The following is a 24255-nucleotide window of genomic DNA, read 5'->3' on the forward strand; positions in this document are numbered from 1 at the left end:
GTTCACACAGATGCAGTGGATGTTGGCCTTAGAGCACGTTGCCCCACCAAAGCGTGGGAAGCTTTATTCACCTCTAGCGTGCCAGATCCGAGAGTGGTTGAATCTCTCTGTGCTGGCTGTCAAACAAGACTAATACAGTTGTGTCCAGTACTATTACCTTTCACTTTAAACAACGATATTTTATCAATGGAAATCGAATAAATGCTGAGGGTGGAATTTTCCTGTTGCCAGTGTGGCGAGATTATTGGCAAGCCAGGGTGAAGGACACTCAATATCAAAAAACTCACCCAGTTAAATCTTCAAGCGCCCATTAGATGGGGAGTTCAGAATCTTGCCATCAAGAGGCAGCAAGTTCATTTTGATGCATTTGGACCTCGTGAAAAGCTGAAACTCACAGTATTACATAAGAACATAAGAACTAGGAGCCATCTGGCCCCTCGAGCCTGCCCTGCCATTTAATAAGAGCATGGCTGATTTTTTTGAGACTCAGCTCTACTTACCCGCCCACGCACCATAATCCTTAATTCTTTTACTGTTCAAAAATTTATCTAGCCTTGCCTTAAAAACATTCAGCGAGGTAGCTTCAACTGTTTCACTGGGCACGGAATTCCACAGATTCACAACCCTTTGGGTGAAGAAGTTCCTCCTGGCCTCAGTCCTACATTTGCTTCACTTTATTTTGAGGCAATGCCCTCTAGTCCTAGTTTCACCTGTTAGCAGAAACAACCTCCCTGCCTCCACCTTATCTATTCCCTTCATAACCTTATATGTTTCTATAAGATTTCCCCTCATTCTTCTGAATTCTAATGAGTATAATCCCAGTCTACTCAGTCTTTCCTCATAACCCAACCCTCTCAACTCCAGAATCAACCAAGTGAGTCTCCTCTGCACCCCCTCCAGTGCTACTATATCCCTTCTCAAGTAAGGAGACGAAAACTGCACACAGTACTCCAAGTGTGGCCTCACCAGGACCTTATACAGCTGCAGCATAGCCTCCCTGTTTTTAAACTCCATCCCTCTAGCAATGGCAGACAAAATTCCATTTGCCTTTTTAATTACCTGCTGCACCTGCAACCCTACTTTTAGCGATTCACGCACAAGGACACCCAAGGCCCTCAGCACAACAGCATGCTGCAATTTTTTTTTACCATGTAAAACATGGTCCATTAATATTGTACTTTTAGTCTGGCTCTCCTCCACAGAGGAGCGCGATGATGCTAAAGCTCAGCAGGTAGCTGGTGATTTGTCTTCATCGACACTGTCCACTGCAGTCATGGGCTAGCTGTCCTAGCCATCCAACTTCTCTTTACACGCTCCCACTGACTGCACAAGGTCCCTGCAAGGTCCTAAGCCATCGTCTTCCTTGACCCTTCATCCACACAACTTGGGTCCAGCTTCACAACCTCAACAAGCCTGCTCTCTGACACCAACATTTCAAAGTTTCAACCATTTACCCTGGAGCTCTGTAAAAACTAGGAGTTGCCTGCTTCAGCTAGGTTGCTTTGCACTCAGAATCAGAAGCATCACATGTATTTTACAGGATTTTTTTGCACTGACAGAGCCAGGCATTTTATGGGTCTGAGCTCACCTTGTAGTATAGGAGATCTTTAGTGTTTACATACAGGCTTTCAGGCAGTGTCACTTTCATTGTTCTTTAATGCACAAGGTCTTTAGAGTTGAGTTATAAGCGGGGGCCTATACAGTTTAGCTTGCTGTTCAGCACAGCAAGAGGCAAACACCTTGCAGCAGAGGGGTGCACTGAAGAATAAATATTTCAGTCAGACCAGGGATGGACGTGTCACTGTCCTGCAAAGCGCCACATCAATAACTGACTTACAACATGTGCCCACAGCTTACATGGCAAGTACACAGCACCGTGCCTTTTGAGTTCATCAAGAAGCACCACAACAGTCAGTCAAGGACCTGGTCCCATTATAGTGCAGGAGTTTGGCCACAGTCAGAAATTCAGATGAAAATCCATGGACACATTGCTATTGCAATCCAGGGGCTAGGCCATGGTGGCTCCTTAAGGTCCAATTCAACCAGCCTGGAAATTACAACACAGGTCAGTCAGGTTGCTGCTCAGAGATCAGTCCAGGGTCAGTCAGAGCTGCACTGCTAAATCACTCCAGGGAAATGGCAGGACATGGTTAGTCATAAGCGGCAATGGGAACTCATCGGAGAGAGGGTTCGAGCAGGTCATGCTTACTCTTGCATCTGTCTGAGGAGATTGACCTGGTGAGGCCACAGGAACCTCCTGAACTGTGGGCTTTGGAAGTAAAGCACAACTATTAAAAATGACATAAAGCAGCTTAACTGAAATGGAGGGAGGCTTCATGGTTATCGGGGGCTCGGGGACAGCAACACACAGAATGGGTGGGGGGGGGGGGTGGGCGGATATTGGAATATCATTGGGAGGAAGCCTGCCAGTTCAAATCTCATGATGTCGGATTGCATGTCAACTGTGCAATACCTGCTGCAAGCACACACAAAAAGGAGGAAGAGACAGTTACTTTTTTCTCTTCAGGAGCAAACTTACAACCTTGGTTTTTGAGGCTCCGCTAAGGGCAATTGCTGTGTCTTTGTTGATGAAACAATACGGTCCACCTACATTCATCCTCACCTCAGCAGGAAGGTGGTGGCTTGTCAAAGTCAGAAGAAAACAAGGTATAGCTACAAGGTATGCGTGTGCCCTGATTGCTTCCTTATCATGAGAGCTCAACAACTTACTAATGGCTCTCACAGCACAACAACAGTAATGTGCCTACCTCTGAGCCAGAGGTATGTGGACATCGCATACAAATTGATTAAGGAAAATATCGATAACAGGGAACTTGAAAGCAGAACCGGAAGTTCTCCTTTGATAGCGACTTGCCACAGCGAGAACTGGCGAACAATGCATTACACGTGTATCCTTACACAGAAAGTAGTTCCATAGGCTGTGATGGGAGCTTCTTTACGATGGGGAGGAGTGCATTTAATGGTGGACTACCAACATAAGTCTAATCCCAATGGAGTAGAGATGCTTTGGATGGATGTCCAGAGTGGAACTGGATAAGGTGAGACAGCTCAGGGCTCAAGCTGTGACAATGAGTTCCTTGGGTACATTGTATGACAGTACAAACAGTGATTGTCGAGGATGTGAGTGCTCAGAAGTCACTTCAAAAACACTGGGTGATCTCTCGGAATTTTTCCTCGGAGCCACAATGCCTCAGGCCATGTCTGGCTTCGTGGGGGCCTATCCAGAAGAAACCAGAGAGGGAGAGAGAAGCTTCAGCAAGCCCAGCAGCAACAACATCCACTGCTGTGCGTAGCCTCCAGAGGGAGAAACAGCGAAGCAGGATCCACTGAACAGGCACAGGTGAACGCTAAGAGCCGGACTATATCAGCTTTGTTGAGTTTCTTTCAAGAGACCAAACAGCATTGCCGGTGACAATTAAGGGTGCCCCCACTGTGCCAACCCTTACAGTGATGCCAGCTCTAGCAGCAGGGACAGGGTGGCATTCCCGTCTCAGTGGCCATCCAGACCACAACTGCCCTTAATCTTCCCGTTGGCAGCTGGAGCAACTGGACATCTCTGTGGCATCTCCCAATCTCCGGTCATCAATGCATTTTTTCTAGAGGCAGAGGCAGAGGCAGAGGCAGAGGCAATCTCTTCATTTCTTTCCCCCTTGACAATGATGGTGGAGCAGCCCAGGACATTGAGATATGCTACTATTGCTGGAGCGCCCCTGGTGCAGGGGTGATTGCTCCTGCATGACTCTGAGTACTCAATTGTAACCTGCAACATCTGTGAACAGGAAAGGATTCAAATCCAAATTATCTGTAAGCATGACAGCCATCTTTCAGGAGGTCTACACCAGATATTCTGGGAGCTGCCGTGATGTGTATGCACTGGACCACTCACCAGTCTCTGCCTCCTTACAAGGTGCTCAGGGCACACAGACAGCAAAGGGCTATCCCTCTAAGTAGGGCACCTTTAAGAAACCCAAGGATAGGTGCAGAATGAGGATATGACACCAGGGCCGTGATGGAACAGGCCATTGATTTCCTGGAGATGAGGTTTTGATGGTGGGTCACTCTGGTAGGGTTTTTGTTTTATAGCCCAGAAAACGAGTGCCCCATCAATGTGGTGTGCTGCGCCCCTCACAACTACAGCAGATTAAAATGGAAATGTCTGGGAGGCAGACACAGTGGGGGAATTCAACACTATTCTTCTGAGGATGAAGGTGTGACTGGAGATAATGACATGGACCAGGACAGCAGCCCAAGAGAAGATGACGCAGCAATGCAGGAAGCCTGACAGGCCAGAGGCAAACTCATTGCAACCCATCTGCAGAATTACCGAGGGAAGGTCTGAGTTCATTTGAGTGTTTGAGAGTCTGTTGTTCGCCATGCAGATGATCCTCTGCTTAGTGCAGCAGACATGTCAACTATGTCTTTATGCAGGACTCTACCATCATATTACACCTCTGGATTGGCTGAAGTTTTCTGTGGGGGTAGGGTCAGTTGCTCTGCTCCCTGTGGGTACGTGTTAGGACTATCCAGCCTCCCCGAAAGGAGCGGGCACAAAGCCGGATACCAAGATTCCTGCCACTGCTCTCACCTTGCCATTAACGCTGAGGAGCCACTGTTAAAGTTATGGAGTGCAGGTCCGAGTACATATCTGCTGGGCCCTTTCCATGAAAGCAACAGCATGTTCCCAGGCTGTAGAAGCAGCAGTAATGTGAACATTGAAGACTCCACCATTCTTCATTCCTGACAGACAACTGCCTGATCTTCCCATGCCAGGCTCTGCAGGTTGACCACGTTAATAATGGTGGAGATTGGAGGCACATCTTCTGCCTGGGCTTGAGCGGGTACTCGGTTTTTGGTCATCCTCTGATTGCCAGTGACCAGGGTCTTTCTTCTTGGACCAGCTGATGAGCCTTCCAGTTGTGTTTGCCAGACTGTGCTCCCGAGTCTGAGGTGAACCCTCCGAGTCTCTAAGCTGGGGAAGTGTGCAGGAGAAGACCCTGCCTCCTCGGAGGGCTCACCGGCTTGTCTCAGACATTGAGGAGGAGCAGAGGGTTTCCAGCACTGGCTTTTCCCCTCGGGAGGTTGTCTGGGTGTCACTAATGCCTGCCTAGAAGAAAAGAGGGAAATAGTTGGAGAAGGTGATAAAGTGAGTTGACAGATCGTAAATGGAGAGGATGATAGCACAGGGGCAGCTGACCGGGTTGACTATTTTACCCTCCTGATAGCACAGCAGTAGTTCTGGTCCTCTGCAGCCAGCTCCACTATCCTCTCCTCAGAGGGAGCGCAGAGTCTAACGTCTGCCAACATCCAATTTGTCTCGGACCTCTCAGCCCTTCTGTGGGCCAGTTTTCTTCTCTGCAAAGAGACAGGGAGCAATTGAATGCAATGGAAGTGGCCAGGAGAGCAGTTAGTGATGATGCAGGCACAAGAAGGGGTCGAAGCAGACAAGGTGAGGTGGGTGTGACCCCTCGTGTGTGCATGATGTACATAATACCGAGCGTTGTGGTCCATCAGTTTTGGAAAATTGAGCATTCAATGGTAGAGTTACAGTGAGTGATAGCACTGCAAGTGCAAGCTGGCAGAGAAAAGCCAGAATCCATTTAACCCCATGCAGCACAGAAGCCTTTTGACCTTCTTCCTTCTGACCATCCATGATGCCGTGCTGCTATTTCGGTCCAGGACAACAGTGTGACCTTCTTTCCATCCCCTCACCTACCAGTGCCTCCAGATCCTTCTCTAGGAAGTAGCGAGTGTAGCTTCCTGCTGTACCATGCATCCACAGTGTATGTGCAAACACCCCACATGATCCTGGCTTGTAGCATCTTGAGCGCTTACTGCCATGCTTTAAAGATGGCGCCCGAGGCTTGGAAACCAGAGGGTCCCAGCATTTCCATCTCATTCACAACAAAATTCAGCAAGAAACACACCCAATATTGCACTTGTCTAATTAATGAGGTGAGACAGGAAATTGCCCAAAAATACTGTTGAGCCAATGACATCACGAAACCCACTCATCACCATGCCTTATCACAAAGTTCAGCCCTGAGTCTTCACAGATGCATTGTTAATACTGTACAAACAAATATTGCACAGAACAGAAGGTATCCACTTCAAATCACAATTTGTTTTCACTTGAACTAAAGATAAAAGGGGAGGATAATATGTACACCTTTTCAGATAGCCAAGAACCAATCAGAATAGCTCTTGGCCATTTAATTCCAGGTATTCTTCTTCAAAATATTACATTAGGTTACTTCCATATGCAACAATTTTTGAAATCACCTGTGCAGTACATAGACCTCCAAATGGCTCCTTGGAACTGCATTTCCTGAGCATAAACAGATCAACTTTCATCTAAAAATTACTGTCATCTTAGAAAAATAATTACAAAGGAATGACGGCTGAGGAACTGATTACAAGGGAAACCTTGGGTGTACAAAGGATTTGATAGATTTGGAATTTGGTAGTAATATAGTTTTGCTGGCACCAGAGAGAACTTAGAGGAGCCCGCTGGTAATTTAGACCATATTTCAAATGTCTATCCGATTGTACATCAAAGTAAAGACACAAGCCATGTAATGTGGTCTAACACCTAATCCCTTTGCTAAATCATTGGTCAGTCGTTCAGTACTCCATCTGGATTTATCCAACCAGGCCTGAACAGTCAGAAAATGATGGGAAGGAGAGGTTCCTTGACTGCAATCCTCTATAGTGTAGTAAAAACAAAAAGAAAAATCATTGCAAGAAAGAGAGGGATGTTTAAAAATGGTAGAGTCTTGGGAAGATCAGAATGTACTCATTAACAAAACTAAGTGATAAGGCAATGAGATCATTCAATCTGCATTCGGTTTGATAACAATGGGTGGAAGATACAAAGAGTGGAAATTAAAACTTGGCAGAACAAGAAGACCAGCTATAAAGAATTAGGTTGGATATGATTCTGTAACACATTGTGAAAAAAAGTGTACTGATAGCTTAAAAATAACTAACATGATGGCATTAGGTGCATTTAGATATTTCCAATAATGTATAAAGAACAGACATGGGCAATAGAAGGGCTGTGGAATTTGAATAATCCTGGGGACAATCTGCATTAATACTGTGAGAGGTGAAAACAAACAGTGCCGATCCAAAACAGGGTAAAAGTGAAATTCAATGGAGCATTCAATTTGAATTAATAGTATTTTGGCAGTTTGACTCCTTCATTTTCACACACAGGCGTGCAGAGTACTTCGCTGGTATTTTTGCCACTGAAACGTCAGCTGAAATCTAACCTAGATGGTGTGTCAAATACCTCAGGGTGAATCTTACAATTTTTTTCATTTGACTAGATCCAAAGTTACATTGGACTTTTTGGAGGATCTTTTGCCATAAAGGCACAGAGTGTGTTCTCTCACTTCGTTTTACCAAACCCCCTCGCATGAATACCTCGTCTGACCCTATGGAACCTGATTCAGGTCACATCTTGTGCCACATGCCTTTCCCAGAACAACTTGCCACTCAGAGGTTATCCCAGAATTCACTGGCACCCCTGTGCCTGCACCATCTTGAAAAGCCAGACAAGCACTGTCTGTCTGGAACTACCCTGCACAGTTCCTCACACTTGCCCCTGAAATAGCAGATGGAAAAACAGTTGCCCTGGTACTTGGGCAGGGTCTTGGAGGTCCTCCTGAACAGGGTGATGAACAGAGTGATTTGGTACTTGCTCTTAAACTCTACCCCCCCAGGACTGGCAAAAGAATGCCACAACCCCAGGGCATGCCAGCCTGGTCTGAGGTTGCCACCCAGGTCAAGTGTAGTCTCAGCTGTCTGAAGGAACGCACAGCGAGGTAGGAAAAAGGTCAACATCCTTCTCCACTCGGCCAGAGAATGTGCCACCATCTTCTCTTTGATACCTCACACTCGCTCTATCTCTGCCACTATAACCACCTTCCACCAAGGATCATGCTCTCCACATTCCCTGCTGCCTCTTTCTTCCTGCCCACTCGCTCTGATCCACCCCAACCACCCCTCACCCTGGCACCACTAACCCTGCATGCCTTCTGCACTGCCATCTTACTTATTTCACCAAAAAGTAATAATTGTGCCACTCACTCACTACCATCTCTTTAAATCGCCACCTCCGTCATTCCAGGAGGAAAACTGCACACAATAGGATGGAAGGATGTGAGGCGAGTGGTGAGTTGCCTGACATTCAGCTCTTCACTGCTTACGTGGGAGAGCATCATGACTCTGACCACCTCGAGTGACTGACTGATTGGCTGACTATGTCTAAGCCCCCGGCTGCTATCGCAGCCTGCTTTGGGACCCCTCGACTTGCCTGAGGTCTGCTGACCATTACAGCCAGCTTCCTGCCTTTGTATTTGTGTTGAATGGCAAGCTATGCAAGTAGTATCAGCCTGGTATCTCTTAAAGTGCAAAAACAGGCTGTGCCACATTGCGAGTATCTGGCAGGCCCAGAGTGAGCGAGTGCTCGCAACACTGAGCGAACAGCCCAAGGTGTGGCCTCATGCAGTCGATGGGCTGGGGGTGTGTTTCTGAGAACACACAGCGTCCTGACAGCAGCATTACATTGAGAGGTTGTTGGTGCAGGCTGAGGTACAGCACTGAAATACAGAATCATCCTAGAAGTGGATTCATGATGTATTTGTGAGGGTTGTACAGGCTGGCAGAAATCGAATGCCAACATCCATGGTATTAGGGAGGGAGGTGTAAGGTGACCATGGAGCATGGGGATGTTGGTGCCCAGTGTCCAACATGGTGAGCAGGCAGCCACTGTAATTTCACACTGAGTTTTCTTGCTTGTTCAGAGACTCTGGTGAGATAGGAAGCCGAGTCATTATGAGCCACGACAGGCCATCAACAAGGCATTTCGCAAGCAATAATCCCCTTAATTGGTTACTTACCATGACCTAGTGAGAAATTTGCCTTGCCACTTGTGTCAAACATGGAAAAGGGAGACAGCTGTTTTCAATGTTGAGCTCAGCCTTGCAGGACTGATTCTGCCACAAATCTCACCATCGCCCACATTACTCAGACACCTCCAGCACTCCAGCCCTCCGCTCTGATGACTGGAAAATCTCCATCTCAATAAGCTCCATTTGATGGGTGTGAATTCACAGCCCAAAAACTATCTACAAACTGGTACTTCTGTTATTTGCAGAGTCTAAGAACTATAACGTTAGCATTAGTACAAGACAGTGTGTTTTTCGAAGAGGGAGACTAATATGATCAGTTGTGATCCACTTTAGTGGGTGGAGTAAGCTTGTCTATTCCTTCCTGTTTTGTCATGTTCCTCTTTGGCAGACAGTAGGCCAGAATAAGTGAAACATGTTGAAGAAAGTAGTGTAAAATATGTCACCATTTTGGCGTTATATGGCTGAATGGAAATACCCTTCTGTGTGTTTCTTTGTGTACATAGTACGATATACCAATGTGCTATCCACGTACAGCTTTCAGCCTGAATTTGTACTGGTTAGTGCACATACAGGATATTTAATTCAGTCGTGCTGTGATGAGAGACTCAGTATTTGGTATGCTTATTGACTTTAGCGTTTTCACTAGAGCCAAAGCACCAGCCAGGCAATAAGCCAACTTTCTGGGCTCTCCAGTTTAGTTGCTCGTGATGGTAATTTTCATGCCAACTCTGGGTCTTAATTTGGCACAAAAGCTGTAGTACAGAACCCAAAATTGGGACATTGCATTAACAATGCAGTCAGTCTGAATCTGGTCATGCTTCTCCTGACTAGAAGTACTTTGTTGCTATCAATGGGATAGATGAAAAGGGCACTTCTTCAGCACCGAAATTCCTCATTCCAACTCCATTAAAAAAGTGAACCCGATACCTGATGTTCTTGCACAATGCAGATCACAGGCCGATTTACACAAATGCAATGTATTATTTTGTCCTGTTAACATTTACGGTAACATTGTCATATAAATGCATGATCTTTCTTTCTATTCATTGTGTAGTAAAAACACTTAAATCTCCAAACAAGAATCTTAATTGCTGACCGTGCAAACTATATTAATTCTGACTACTCCTGCAAGAATGCCATTTTTGAAAGGATGGTTAAAACTGAAGGGATCACAATGTACACTTGAAAAGGAAATGACTGCAAGGCTGTGGGTAAAGAGCTACAGAGTGTGGTGAATTGAATCACCTTCTTGAACAGCCACCACAGGTGCAGTGGGCTGAATGGTCTCCTGCCCTGGACAGTTCGATTATTCCAATTATATCACATTATTATGAATAAAAGGACCAGTCTCAGTTTTTGTAACAATGACACCATTTATCTCCATGCGTTTGAAATATTTAGAAGCATTTTTTAAAAAGATATGAATAAAAAGTATTTTCAAAAGTTGGAAATTATTTCCATTGGTTGGCATTTTACTAAAATCCTGAAAGTAAACAATGCAGACACAGAGAGGGAGAAATTCATTGCAGGACTGTGAAAAACAAACAGCATCAGGTCAGTCACCTTTTATACACAACATCATTATTTTATTCCATAGACTGTAATGGTCCCGAACATCAGACAGTTGATCCTTTGTCGCCCATTTTGAAACAAGGCCCTGGGTAAATTTCTACAGTTTTGAACCTACACTCACAAAGTGAAGAGAAGTGTCTTTAAAATGTTCCTTGCAAAGAGAAAAACCATGATCCAACTGGCATTCCTCTCAAACATGTCTTGGAAATACTAAAACAAAATTTACTGCCCACAATATAGTGTCAATGCCAAAACTCAATGTCAGCAACTCTCAGGCTACATTTCAACATTTAAACCACTATGAAGCGATTGATTCAATCCTAAAAAATAAGCTTTTTTTTGTAAAAGAACAATACTGAAAGGAAAGGCAATGAAAATGAAGACAATGGGGGTAATTTTGAACTCTGAAGTCACAGGATATTAAAAGTGCTGCCTCAAGTTAATAAAGTTGTAATGAAGACACCGTTGACAGGATTGTGAAAAATACAGCATGTAAAACCATGAGCTAATTATAAGCCTAGTTGAATCTTAATGGCCTGGAATTTGTGATTGTACGGACCATGAAACAGTTAATATTCACCACCATTACAAATGAAAGACTGGCAGCAAACTCCAGTGTTTGCAAATGCACAGTTAGCTATGGAAATCCAGAAGTGGCTGACAATACTTTCCTCACTGCTTGACAGGGTGCACTGTTCATATCCCTGCAGTTGGAAATCTTCTATCAAGACAAAGAACTGATGAGAATCTCCCCTTTTACACTGTACTGTTGCTTTCATAAGTTCCCCAAAACAAGACAGCCTTTTCATGAAATGTAACCTGTATTGACACATAACAATACTGAAAAATGGCTCTGTCTCTGAAAAACTAATTTTATATTTGTGTAATGTCAACATTTTTTTTCCAAAATGATAAGATGATAGTTTATTACAGTAATTTGTTTTTAAGTTTTATGATATTCCTCTTTCAATGTGCACAGCTCAATCTATCTCTCTCTCGCTCTGTAAAATTCCTGAAAGGTGCGGAGTAAGTAAGAGCTATGTTTCCTGATTTACAATCTGTGAAAATCCTTCCGTGTGATTACATCACTATTTCTGGATGTGTGAAGGTCCCCTTGACATAATGCCACATGCAAACTGTAACATCAAGAAAGGACAAATCAAAGAGATCACTAGATCTTTATGGACAGCTTTCTGAAAATCCACAGTAACTGCCATCACTATGCCACTGAACTCAAAATCCAGACTGTTGAGTCCTCAGTTATCCTAGTCACAGAATTCCTACAGTGGGGAAGCAGGCCATTTGACCCATTAAGTCAGCAGTGACCCTCCAAACAGCGTCCCACTCAGACCCTACCCTTATCCTATCCCTGTAACCCTGCATTTCCCACAGCTAATCCATCTACCCTACACATCCCTGAAAACTAGGGGCAATTCAGCATGGTGAGTTCACATAATCTGCACATCTTTGGACTGTGCGAGGAAACCAGAGAGCACGCACGCGCGCACACACACACACACACAGGGAGAACATGCAAACACCACACAGTCACCCAAGCCCGAGACTGAACCCAGGTCCCTGGCGTTGAGAGGCAGTAGTGCTAACCACTGAGCCACTCTGCCACCAACATTGGGCTCTACACTATTGAAAGAATTGAGGTGCTGAAAGGATACGGCCATTTTAACAGAAGATTCACTAGGAAACTGGTTAAACAAATATTTGTAATTTAGTTTGTTAAAACAGAGCAGGTTATGGGGCAATATGATGGAAAAATGTAGAAGGATTAAGGGTGGAATAGTGCAGACTGTCTCCTACAGTTGTAGAAGTCAACAGCAAATGATCAAAAGGTACAAGACCAGAAGGTACATTCGACTTGTGGATGCTGTCACTGGGATCGAAGAGATGGACTCTTTCTGTTCTTCCTCCCACCCACAATGTGAATGACTGTAACTAGTACTAATACGATTACTTAGCCTACTGGGGACCTTTGACATGGTGCATGACTCCAAGCAATCTCTCTGGTTGCTTGTCCCTTATTTGCACCGTGTGAGATTAAACATCAGAGATTTCGAGCAGAGGCCAGGGAGAGTTGTGTGACTGTGGAATTAATTTCTCGGATTAGTGGTTCAGGCAGAAACTATGTCAACATCCAAGATTACTTTGGATAGGTGCACGAAGAAAAAGAAGATAAACAGTTGGGGCGGTTGAACACTATTGTGCAAATTTGCTGGCACGAAGGGCGAAAGCTGACACAGGTGCTTGGGCTGAATGGCCCTTGTTTTAACTGCCACTAAAGTATTTGTCTGCTAAAGTGTTGCATGAAGCCATTTGGTGCAGTTCCAGGAAACGTGGCCAAAAGGTTCATATGCTTGCATGCAATTTCTTAAACAAAACAGGTTTCTTAATTCAAAACTAGTACAAAAGATGCCCTTCAGTTTCTGAAGTAAGGGAGAGGCCAGTTTATCCAACTATTTGCTTGCAAAGCTCATTTTGCCCTTCAATTATATAAACAAGTAAAAACACTGAATGCATTCCTCTTATAAAAGCAGTGCTCTTTTGGCACTATGTAATTCTGAGAGTGTGCAGGATCGACATGCACTATGTTAAATTAATCAGCCAGAATGCATTTCAGACACAGATTCAAAGTCAAAATGGGCTGCATTTCCCGATATTTTGGCAAAGTGTCATTTCCATCAGGTTTCATGGAGAGTTTCTATAATGGGGATCTTGCAGATTTTCTTGCACAAATCACTCCAAAACCATCTTGTTAACTATTGACCACATCCCTATGACAACCCTCTTGTCCAATGCAAGCCCAATTTGCCCACACATCATTGCTGGAAGTACTCAGCAGTGCCTGGCATCTACTGGCATTCCTGGTGCTAGGATCATAATTAAAGATTATGAACCCCTTACCTGGTCAGTCCAGAAGTGCCCTGCACAGTTTTTGACATTAGTCCTGGGCATGACAGCTGAGGGGATGTTGGTTCCCTATTCGGCCAAATGGAATTTCCACCAGAAGGGATAGTACAGAGAAGGGCCAACCTCTTCACTCATGGCCAGCAGAGGAAGCCATGACACTAGACCATACCACCCTTGTTCAGGGTTGCCACCCAAGCCAGTGCGAATTTGGCTGTCTGAATGAATGCCAGCTATGTAACAGGAAAGTTAGTCTCTGCTCCACAAGATTAGAAGCCACCATCTTCTCTCTACTATGTCACTATCTCTGCTCCTGCACACACCTCCAAGTAAGACTCATGTGCTCTCACTCTCATATTGCATGCAATATCTTCTCTCGCTCACTCTCAGCCACTCAATTCCTCCAAAATACTAATCCTGCATGCCCTGTGCTGACTACTCACTCGTCCGGTACACATTGCCACCTTTCACCTGCCTGCAGTAGAACTGACAGCTGTGCCACCCCTCTTCTGCCTAACTCAATCCTCCCTTGCTCTCAATCAAAGCCCACAGTAAGATATAATGAATGCAGACAGGTGATGGAGTGCCCCAACATTCTGCGTCACATCTTCTACAAGAAGGGGATCCTAACCCTAACCACAACTGACTACACTGGAGCCCGCTGGACTAATATCAGAAACTGTCTTTGACAGATTGAGCCCAGAGCCCCTGACTGGGGGGAGGTTCTCTTGACTTGACTGTGCATGAATCCCGTTAGACTTGGAGGCTTACCTTGTACATTGCTGGCACAGGGTGTAGGTGTGAGGCTGTGCCAAACAGCAAGACATCCACCCACCTTGGCTGATCATTGCTGACAATCATGCTAAGCTTCCTGGCCTTCTGTCTGCTGTAAAAGGCAAGTCAAGATAGAAGTACTGTATACCCATTTACTCTGGCTGAGGGAACACAGTACTAAAAGACAAGGCTGTGAGCATGCAGGTAGTATGTGAGAACTAAGACAGCAAGCAAGCAGCCTTGAGTTGCAACCTGGTCAAATCCATGAACTGAGTGTCTGTCCCAATGGGCAAAGCGTTCTTTCGGTAGCATTCCAAAGAGGGGTGCCCGTGTGCTCCAAAATGCAGCATTGAAATGCAGAAATATGTGTCAGATGCCAAGCCCATGTGGATGTGGGGTCCATGCACAATTGCTCATGAGTGTGCCATGGGCCTTTGGTGCTGAGTGCCCAAGACGGCAGTTTGCACGAGCGAATGGCAAGCTGGAGTCACCAGGTCCTGCAGTGACTTACATGTTGGGAATTCTCGGTATCTGGTTTCTATACGGGGGAATGGAACTTGCATATTAATGAGCCGAGATTAGGCAGTAACGAGGAATATAACATGCAATGATTGCCAATAAGACACCAAACATCACTCACGCAATAATTTCACCTTGGCATCCAAACTTTAGTTATAGAGTCATAGAGACATTCAGCAGGGAAATGGACTCCTTAGTCTAACTAGTCCACGCTGAACATAATTCTAAACTAAGCTAGTCCCAATGCCTGCTCCTGGCCCATATCCCATCAAACCTTTTCGTATTCACATATCCATCCAAATGTCTTTTAAATGTTCTGATTGTACACATGTTCACCACTGCATCAGGAAGTTCATTCCACACATGAACTTCCTTCTGTGTAAAAAGTTTGGCTCTTTTGTCTTTGAGTCTCTTTCCTCTCACCTTAAAAATGTGGCCCCCCCAGACTTGAAATTCGCCATCTTAACTACCATCAACTCTAACTATACTTCTCATTATTTGATAAACTCCTATCAGGTCACCTGTCAACCTCTGGCTCTCCATGTGACTTATTGTCCCCAATGTGGACAAAGGGCTCACTCGATTTTTATGAGGCCTCACCATAGGCCGCGTTGTCTAGGGCCTGGTAAGATTCTACCCAATATCTCAATAAATAAACCAGTAGCTGCACAGGGTGTCCTTGATGGGTCATATAGGCAGGCATCTTACAGGCTGGTTTGCAACAGGAAAATGTCACGTCAACTGACAGGTAATTGTTGCTGACAACCTTACAACAAGTAATGTTTACATTACCTCTTCCTTCCCTTCTCTCCCTGATCCTTTTGATCCAAGTAGTTTTGGGGATATAAATCACACAAGTTGCCAATTACCTGTTGATGCATGTGAAAAGGTAATCCTTCAATTGGCTAAAACTGCCAACAGGAGATGCAAGTCGCAGTCTCAATTGAGCCAGTTGGCAGTCAGTCAATCACACACACACACACACACACACACACACAATCTCAACAATGGCAACTGACTTGTGTTCTAGGGCTAGTGCCAGGGGTATGGAGACAAAAATCGAGTGACAGTGAAAAGACATCTGCATCCCGAACCCCAGCAACAGCAGGTACCCACAGGGCAGCAAGAGTGAAAAGGAAAGAATACTGACAGCAAAAAAAAAAGAAAATGGTAATCTCCAGAAAAGAAGTTGTAAAGCAAAAGGCATTTCCTGTACAGCCCCAGGGGGAGTTTTGAGTACTAAGCTGTAAGCCGCATATGGAATGGAACAATTTTGTTTAATTAGGGTATATAGCAAAGTGTTGCATTTGGTCAAAACATTCTGTTATCCCTCATTTTTGTTGGCACAGAAAGGAGTCAGACAGGATTTTTTTATATGAATTCACTGTTGGAGTAAGAGACGTGCAGTTCGCATACATTAGGCAGTATGTCAAAGGAAACACTAAAGTTCAACTAAAGTACAAGTAATTAGGAACAGATTTGCTACATACCTCGGTGTACATTTAATACTGCATTTATTTATAAGACACCTAAAGTTAGGAAACAAAAGCAGCCCTTCTTTTAATTCTCAACCATAGAATCAGGACAGGTCTGCTTTTTATCAAAACAAACTTCAGCAGTTGTCAGTTTTAATGTGACTTTAACTCGTCCTGATGCCCTGCCTTGTTTTTCACTCCAAAACTCACTAGCTCGTAATTTATGGCCACTTTTCAGAAACGTCCAAATTTACTACTCCTTATTCTGAATAACTACCTTAAAGGTGTTCTAAGAAAGTACAGGTCAGAACTGCCTTCTGCAGCAACAAGACTGTTTAGTATTTTGGGAACAGATGTTCTTTGAATAAGACAAAGCTTAGCTAGCAAATCAGAAATATATGAATTGTACGTGGTAAGATGATTTTCACCCTCTTACTGTTCTCCAAATGTTGTCCTTTGTTTCTTTAAAGCCGAGTTTCAGATCAGTTGCTGCAGTGCCATGCTACAAATGTTGAACTCTCGAAGTGGGGGGGGGGGGGGGGGGCTACAATTAAACATTGTTAAGGACTAGATTTTGCAGTCAGCACCCCCATATGACCAGTCAGGCAAACAGCGGGGGTACCACCAAAATGAACTTAAACACAAGCCTGGCTAAGCAGGGCCACCAACAACATCACAGACGGGTCTTCATAGTGCACTGCCCGGCTATTGCAAACAAAAACAGCACTGATCTCGGTATTACTAGATGAGGATAGTGAAAATGTGTGAAAAACTAAAACTTCCTGATCTGAACTGGGAACATAAACACTCTTCAACATTTAATTGCCATTCTTATCTTACAACTTAAGAACGTAACAATGTCAAACGAGAAAATAACAGAAGCATTTTAGGGAAGAAAAGCAACTATTTAATAATGCAGACAGACTAACATCTCAAGGCACTTCACAAACAGTAACAAAGAGAGCGTCTGTGGAAGGGTCAGGAGATATGAGTGAAAACTTGGTTGAACAGATGTACTCTGAAAGGATTTTAATGGGTAGAGACACACAAAAAGAGATTGAAGGATTTTGGTTGGGACTTTAAAGTAATAGGACTGTATAACTAAAGGCTGTACCACTGAAGAAGCTCAAAGAGAGGGGGTACATACAGAATGTTGGAGTGCAATGAAGGGAGGGGACTGAAGGCTAGAGAAAGTTTCTGAGAGGAGGTTAGTTGACACCACAAAGAGAATTCAAAACAATGTCCTAGCTAGCATTTGGTGTCATTACTCCTCTGAACCTGACAGCAGTTTCTGGAGGCTGCAAACGTGTAGTTAAAGGCAGAAATCCAGAAGCAGCTGTCAGTGATTCTATACTTTGTGATAGGATGTCCTATTGAAGTTGCAGCAAATGGACGTGAGCTGAGAGCATCAACAAATGGCTATTTTACTCGTAAATGAATTTTGAACAGTGTATTCAGTCAAAACTATTCCTGAACAACCTCTTTGGCCCAGAAAAAAGCTTTAATTTCATGTTTTGCCATTATGATGAAAAAGGTTCTAATAGACACAAATATTTATAACATTTCTGTTATAATGTGCAGGTCCCAAACTTTACTGGAGATAACATAAATAAATGCAGGATAATCATTTTACTTGCTGGTTTGCTGACCGTGGTAATTCTTCTCTATGAAAGACTGTACACTGCATTTCATAATATCTACTCTTTGGACATCTGGAGATCCTTTGTTTTCGCATTGGATTCAAATTAGTATTGAAAAAACAGCAAACTCATAATCACCAAAATCACTCGATCCGAGTGATGGCTTTGAGTTCAGTGGAGAGTGTCATCTTTTCATAATTGACCACAAAATCCAGGATATTACAATGACTGTAAATTCCATTCAGAGACTAAGTAGTCAGCGATAAGCAATGGAGATGAGTTGTATGAAAGATACAATGTTTTGGTTGAAATAAGGAGGGTGAAAGTCAATGGTGCACTAAGGATGCTGTTAGATTTTCCTCTTCCAAAGGCCATGGACAATAAACTCCTGGAACTCTCCTGGGTCATTAATTTCCACAATTATCTCTCTCTGATCACACTCAGAGCTTTTCCCACATCACAGTACTCAAATCTCTTCTACTCACTGAAGGGAAAACTTGTTTTGGCTTGAAGGAACAAGAAATAATCCTCCAAGTCCCTGGTCTCCAATGCCTGGGAGGCTTGAACGTCTGACGGGCAACTTCCTGTTGTCTGGCACCCAGTGCCAATGTCTCCAACTCCGAACTAGAGTTGGTGACTTAATTCACAGGCAGTTTAAAACTTACGATCGGGCTTTTTTAAACTTCATTTACGGGATGAGGGACATTGCTGACCAAGCAGCATTTATTGTGCATCCCTAATTGCTCAGAGGGCAGGTCAGAGTCAACCCCCTTGCTGTGGGTCTGGAGTCACATGTAGCCCAGCACAGGTAAGAATGGCAGTTTCCTTCCCTAAAGGACATTAGTGAACCAGATGGGTTTTCCCTGACAATGGTCAACGGATTCATTGTTGTCATTAGGTTTTTAATTCCTGATATTTATTGAATTCAAATTCACCATTTGCTGTGGTGGGCTTTGAACCTGGGCCCCCAGAATGTGATCTGGGTCACTCCATGAACAGTCTAGCAATAATACCATTAGGCCATCGTCTCCCCTTAGCTCCACAACTGACAGTACTACAATTCACCCACCCCTGTTCACTGGACTCCAAACTAGTCAACCCTTCTAACCAGACCCAGTTATTCTCCAGCCATGCAAATACCCACCCGTTTGACACTACAAGCCCTGACCACTCAAACCACCTTAACCAAGGTGCTTTCTGGCCATCAAAATACCCTCCTGACCGCACAACCAATCAGACCACTCTTGATCCCTTGATGATCTTCCCGAGTACCTGAAACCTCTTATGAATGACCCATCTACCTCCCCTGGCCAGACCTGACAGCCTTGGCCAGACCAAACGACACCGCCAGACTTGAATGGATCCTGCACACCAGACTACCCTTTGAGACCTGCTGGATAACCTCCAACAGGCTGACCATCCCCCAGCCGACATGACTGCCAGCTGACCACCCCCACCTCAGCTACCTAATTACTCCCCTGATGCACCGGCCCACTCACCAACTGACCCAAATGACTCACATACCTACCCTCAACACCCATTCATTCATTTACTCACACACTCACCCACTAAACAAGTCACTCACTTGTCTACTTGCACGCCCACTCCACTGATTCGCCCATTCACCCAGACACCCACCTATTTACAGGGCTGGAGATTTAAACACCGACCAGAATAAGGCAGGTCATGCCATAAGAGACGGACATGTTCCCTGTCCTCATCTCTACTACAAGCTGACGGAGCTCCCAGAGGATGGAGTGTTACGCATTTCCTCTTCAGCCTGGATTGGAAGAACCCAGAAGAAATGCACACCAAGCGTGAGTGGGATATTCTTTGTTGGCAGCAACGATACTTACAGCGGTGATAGCCCAGACTGGCAGCCTCAGGCTAAAGGATCCACAGGAGTAACGGATAATCTCAACAACAACTGTAACAACCTACCTCTCAAGAAGTAAAGAAAAAGGCCGAAGAAAAGAAAGGAAGAAAGCAAGGCAGAGAGTTGGAAAGTTGTAAGAAATGTATTCCAGAATTTGTGGCCTCGGAAACTGAAGGCCAACGATGGAACAAGTTATCTCCAAAAGCTATGAGACTGGAGGTGACGACAGAGATGGGGAGGGTAAGCAAACAAGAATGAAACTTTTGAAGTCAACATGGTGCCTAACTGGGAGTCAACATAGATCAATAAGCACACAGTGTTGTCAGTGAAACAAGATTTGGTTAAAGTTATGATACAGGAGCAGGGTTATACCTGACCTCAACGTGCAGAGTTAGAACCTCAGCAAATACTTCAAGTCTATTCACAGATCATCACAACTGTTTGTGAAGGATTTGATCCCTATTTTCTTGCAATGCTAGTTCATGGCAGCAAGTCCACAAGTTTTAGTGAACATGTGATAAATGTAAACAAATGTATTATAATGGTTATATTTATGCGCACATTGCTAAAACTCCCCTTGGGACCAAAATCAGTCTAAAGCTCTCTTTGCTATGTTTGGGAGCTAAGTAACCTGTGAACGACTGGACATTTTATGCTGTATGGCCTTATGCTAGAATGCATGAATGTCAAGTATTTTGGCTACAGACTGTTTGAGAGAAGAATTGAGAGAGGCTGGCCAAATGTATTGTGTTGTTAGTGCATATAGAGGTAGGCCATTCCTCCATTTATTGAGCTGCAATTACATGCCACTTCACCTTTTGATTCTGCTCCATTACTTTGCAATCTTGTTTATTATCTTACTTGGTGTTATTTTCGTGACCCGTTTCTAAAGCCTGTTCAATTCAGATCATGATCAAACAAATTCATATAAACAGCATACCAAATGACATGATGCATTTCATTTAGATTTATTTATAGATTTTTCTCACTCCTCACATCCTTCAAATCTGTCACTTTCTTCCAAATATCCTTCCATTTCCCTTGTGCACTTGTCTCTTGTACGACAGTCTCTCACGTTTCCTTCACACTGTAGCTGTTGGCGACTTGGTTTTTTTGCCTGTGAAGCGCACGTCACTATGTCTTCACACCTTCTAAAATGATCTCGAGATCATAATATGTGAATCTTTGTTTATAGCTTTGGTGCTTGTTTATTGGAAGCTACTGATTCCACACCCACCTCAGCCCCTATTGCCTGTCGAGCAGCATTTCGCATTTGCCTTGCATTTGAGCTGCAAGTTGCGTGTTTTTTTTAAAAAAACCTTTTGTGTTACTGAGTTGCTAAGAAACCATACAAAGTTGCCTGTTCCTGCAAATGCATTTCAAAACTAAGGTGACAATTTTAATCCCAGAACGTTGCAGTAATTTTAGTCTGACTTCTTTGGAGAAGAGCGTGTAAACTGAAAAAGAGGAACTAATTCTCCTCAGGTAAGGAACAATGGATTTAACATGGATGACTCGCTTAAGTGCATGTTATTTCTAATGATATTCCTTTAATAAATACACACAGACAACATTGGGAACATACTTCAGGCACTGATTTCATTCTATTTTGGTCACACGTAAGAGGAAACAATGGAACAGCGGGTGACAACGTGATAAGTTATGGGTTTCAAAACTACAGTCGGGGCCCTCAATCTATACCGCTTAGAATCACGTCTGCTGTAGTTACTAATTGCATTCCCGGCTTTGAAGTTTGATTTCAGCAATAAATAACCAAAAACAAAAAGGCCTCCATAATTCAGATCAATAATGAACAGCCAGATGACAGACAATAATACAGGCCAGTAATGAGAGAGTACATTAAAAGTACCAAAATATTTGATTTGGATGACAGTTAGATTCGGATCCCAGGGTTTACAAAAGTAACACTTAGTTTCAAGGTGAATAAGACTAGTTCTTCACGCACTGAATCTTTGTCATCAGTGGAACTAAATCATGGAAAGTTGGACAGCAGGTTGGCAAATGGTTTGGTTTTGCCCCTTCCCTAAATTGGTGGGTTTCTCCTTTGACAGCACTGAGAGATTGGGGCCAAACAGTGAAGCTCATTCACAACAGCGGCCAATTTCAGCTTCCAACAGCAGAAACTTGGGTTGCAATCACCACTGGCAGAGAAGATCATACCTAGATGCTCGCCCTTATTTAATGGTAAAATAAAGCAATCACTTATACAATTCTCACAAAATAAAAGCTATTCATTAAGGCTGCCAAAAGTGGTTGAGCAGGATTTCTGACACTTGGGCTGAAAAGAAATTTTCATTATAATTTCGGTTTCCTTCTTCCACTGGCCTTCCTTTCTCAGAGACAATGCAATGGCTTTTCCAGGTTTCCAATGGCATGAAACGGGCAGTGAACACTGGCTGTCTCTCACTGAAATCAGTCAAAATAAAATTCTTGCGATTTCGACAATAAGAATGTTAGAAGATTCATGACTGGGTAGGAAGTTGAAAAGCTACCCAAGTTACTCATCGTGACGATTAAAAAAAAACTTTTCAGAGTTAGTCAGTTTGTTTAGCAACAATCATAATAAGCTATTAAGCAATGTTTAAAGTTCATTCAGCAAAGGTGCATCTTTTGAAAGGGTTTTTACATTAAGAGGAACAGTGTAAAAGTGGTGCATTTTGAGAACTCACAGGTTGTTTAGGGAGTATATCTGGAGGGACACACAGACAGTGCACACTGAGGAAGAGTGAAGGATCACTGACAGCTCCTTCTGGATTTCAGGGTTTAACCCGTGTATTTGCAGATTCCTGAGGGTGCTGTCAATTACAATAGAATAATGATGGCAAATGCTAGAAGTTACACCTCCATTGCTATTGTAAGATCCAGGTCATTGACTTAAAGGAGGACATTGAGCGAACTCCTACTCTATTCCAAATATTCTTTTGAACATGCAATTCATGTCCAATTGAAAAGACAGTAGCTGACAATGCAGCAAGCGTTCTTCAGTTCTGCACCATTAGTGTTCAAGTCAAGAAGAGGTACTTGAACCTCTAACCTTCTGACTCAGAGGTGGCAAAGCCATCAATTAAGGCTGAATCACATAAAAAGGACAATAAAACCATTTGAACAAAAATGTTAAACAGAAAATATCGATGGAATCTCACTCTAATTAAAGCAGCCAGCTCTCACAACACTCCTTTATTCATTATCCCCTATCCCTACCTAAATCCTATTAGTTCAATCACTATAAATTCCGTCTGTGTGTGTGCGCGCGCCTTGAAAGGGAACCATACTTAGCTCCGACACCGTAAACCAAGCTTATAGTTTCAAGAATTGTTCAGGTTGCATTTTTGTTGGGAGAATGTCAAGTTCTGTGAGCAGGCAGTGAAGGAGTTTGACTTGTTTAAAGCAGTAGGTATTTGCCGCTTGCCAGACCTGACTCAGTGAACTGCCAATGACCCTTATTCGGTATGTTTGACCCAGGCATACAGACAGGTTGGGCTACACAGTGCTACTGGGATCTGGCTCTCTGCATTACATGGTTCTGAACTGTTTGTAAAACAGGTGCACGCAGCGTGACTCCGACTTTAGTTTATTTGGCAGTTCTCAAAGTTTTGATCAAATTGGAACCTTGAGGTAACAGGCAGATCATGAGTTAGGAGTAAAAGACAAATCTCTACTGGTCTCCAATGGCATACCTATCAGTTAAATGTTTGCAGCGTCATAAAACTGGGAAGGTGAATGGAAACAAAGTTCCTTTAGGAAAACCAATACCACCTTGACACATCTGCTCCTCAAGGTAACTGTTTCCCTCATGCACTGTATAAGTTTAGGTGATTAAATAGATACAGTAACAATACAAGTAGGATTCAGCAAACTTCTACAGAATGAAGCAAGTTTTAGAAATGGGCAAAGGGAGACGGAGAAATTAATGAAATTACCCAAAAACGGAAGTGATACAGGATCACATCAACAGAGTAATACTAGTTCGGATTGGTTCCCAGTTGGCTAGAAGAACTGAATGCTGAACTTTACAAGACCAAGCTTGACAGAGTCTTGAATAACATTTGCAATCAGACTTCCAAAAGGGTTTATAATATGCTTCATTTTGCAGGTTCTGATGAGAGATCTGGCTGGTAAGCTGCAGTGGGGGTCGGAGAGTGGGGGAATAAAACAGGAGAAAATTGGTTGTAAAAGGGATCTTTTTCCACATCGTTGGAAACTACCTTCTCAGTGCAGCATGCTGTCGTGATGTGAAGTGTTGAACATATTGACGTGAAAGTCTGATTTGAGGAAACAGCAAAGTAAAAGATCACAAATCAAATAGAAAAGAAGTTAAAGAAAGAAATATTTCTGGAAAATTAGGATGAGAAAAGATGAAATTGTCTATCTACCCTAGCAAAGAACTCCAAAGTGTTAAGACAGGGAAGTTATATGTTTTAGTCAATAGGGGTTATTCAATAATTCAGATGTCCATAGGTCAGTACATTGCTCGCTTCATACGGAGTCAATTGGCAATGTCAGTTGTCAACCCTGTAACAAGC

General features: G+C 43.6%; 1 protein-coding gene across 3 annotated transcripts in view; it reads right to left on the reverse strand.

The window, feature by feature from the left end:
- Nucleotides 1-24255, reverse strand: part of LOC125466417 (retinoic acid receptor beta) — a 488627-nt gene that overhangs the window by 181132 nt on the left and 283240 nt on the right. The window lies entirely within an intron of this gene.

The sequence above is a fragment of the Stegostoma tigrinum genome, chromosome 2 (genome assembly GCF_030684315.1).
Source record: "Stegostoma tigrinum isolate sSteTig4 chromosome 2, sSteTig4.hap1, whole genome shotgun sequence".
In the NCBI taxonomy this organism is placed as follows: Eukaryota; Metazoa; Chordata; class Chondrichthyes; order Orectolobiformes; family Stegostomatidae; genus Stegostoma; species Stegostoma tigrinum.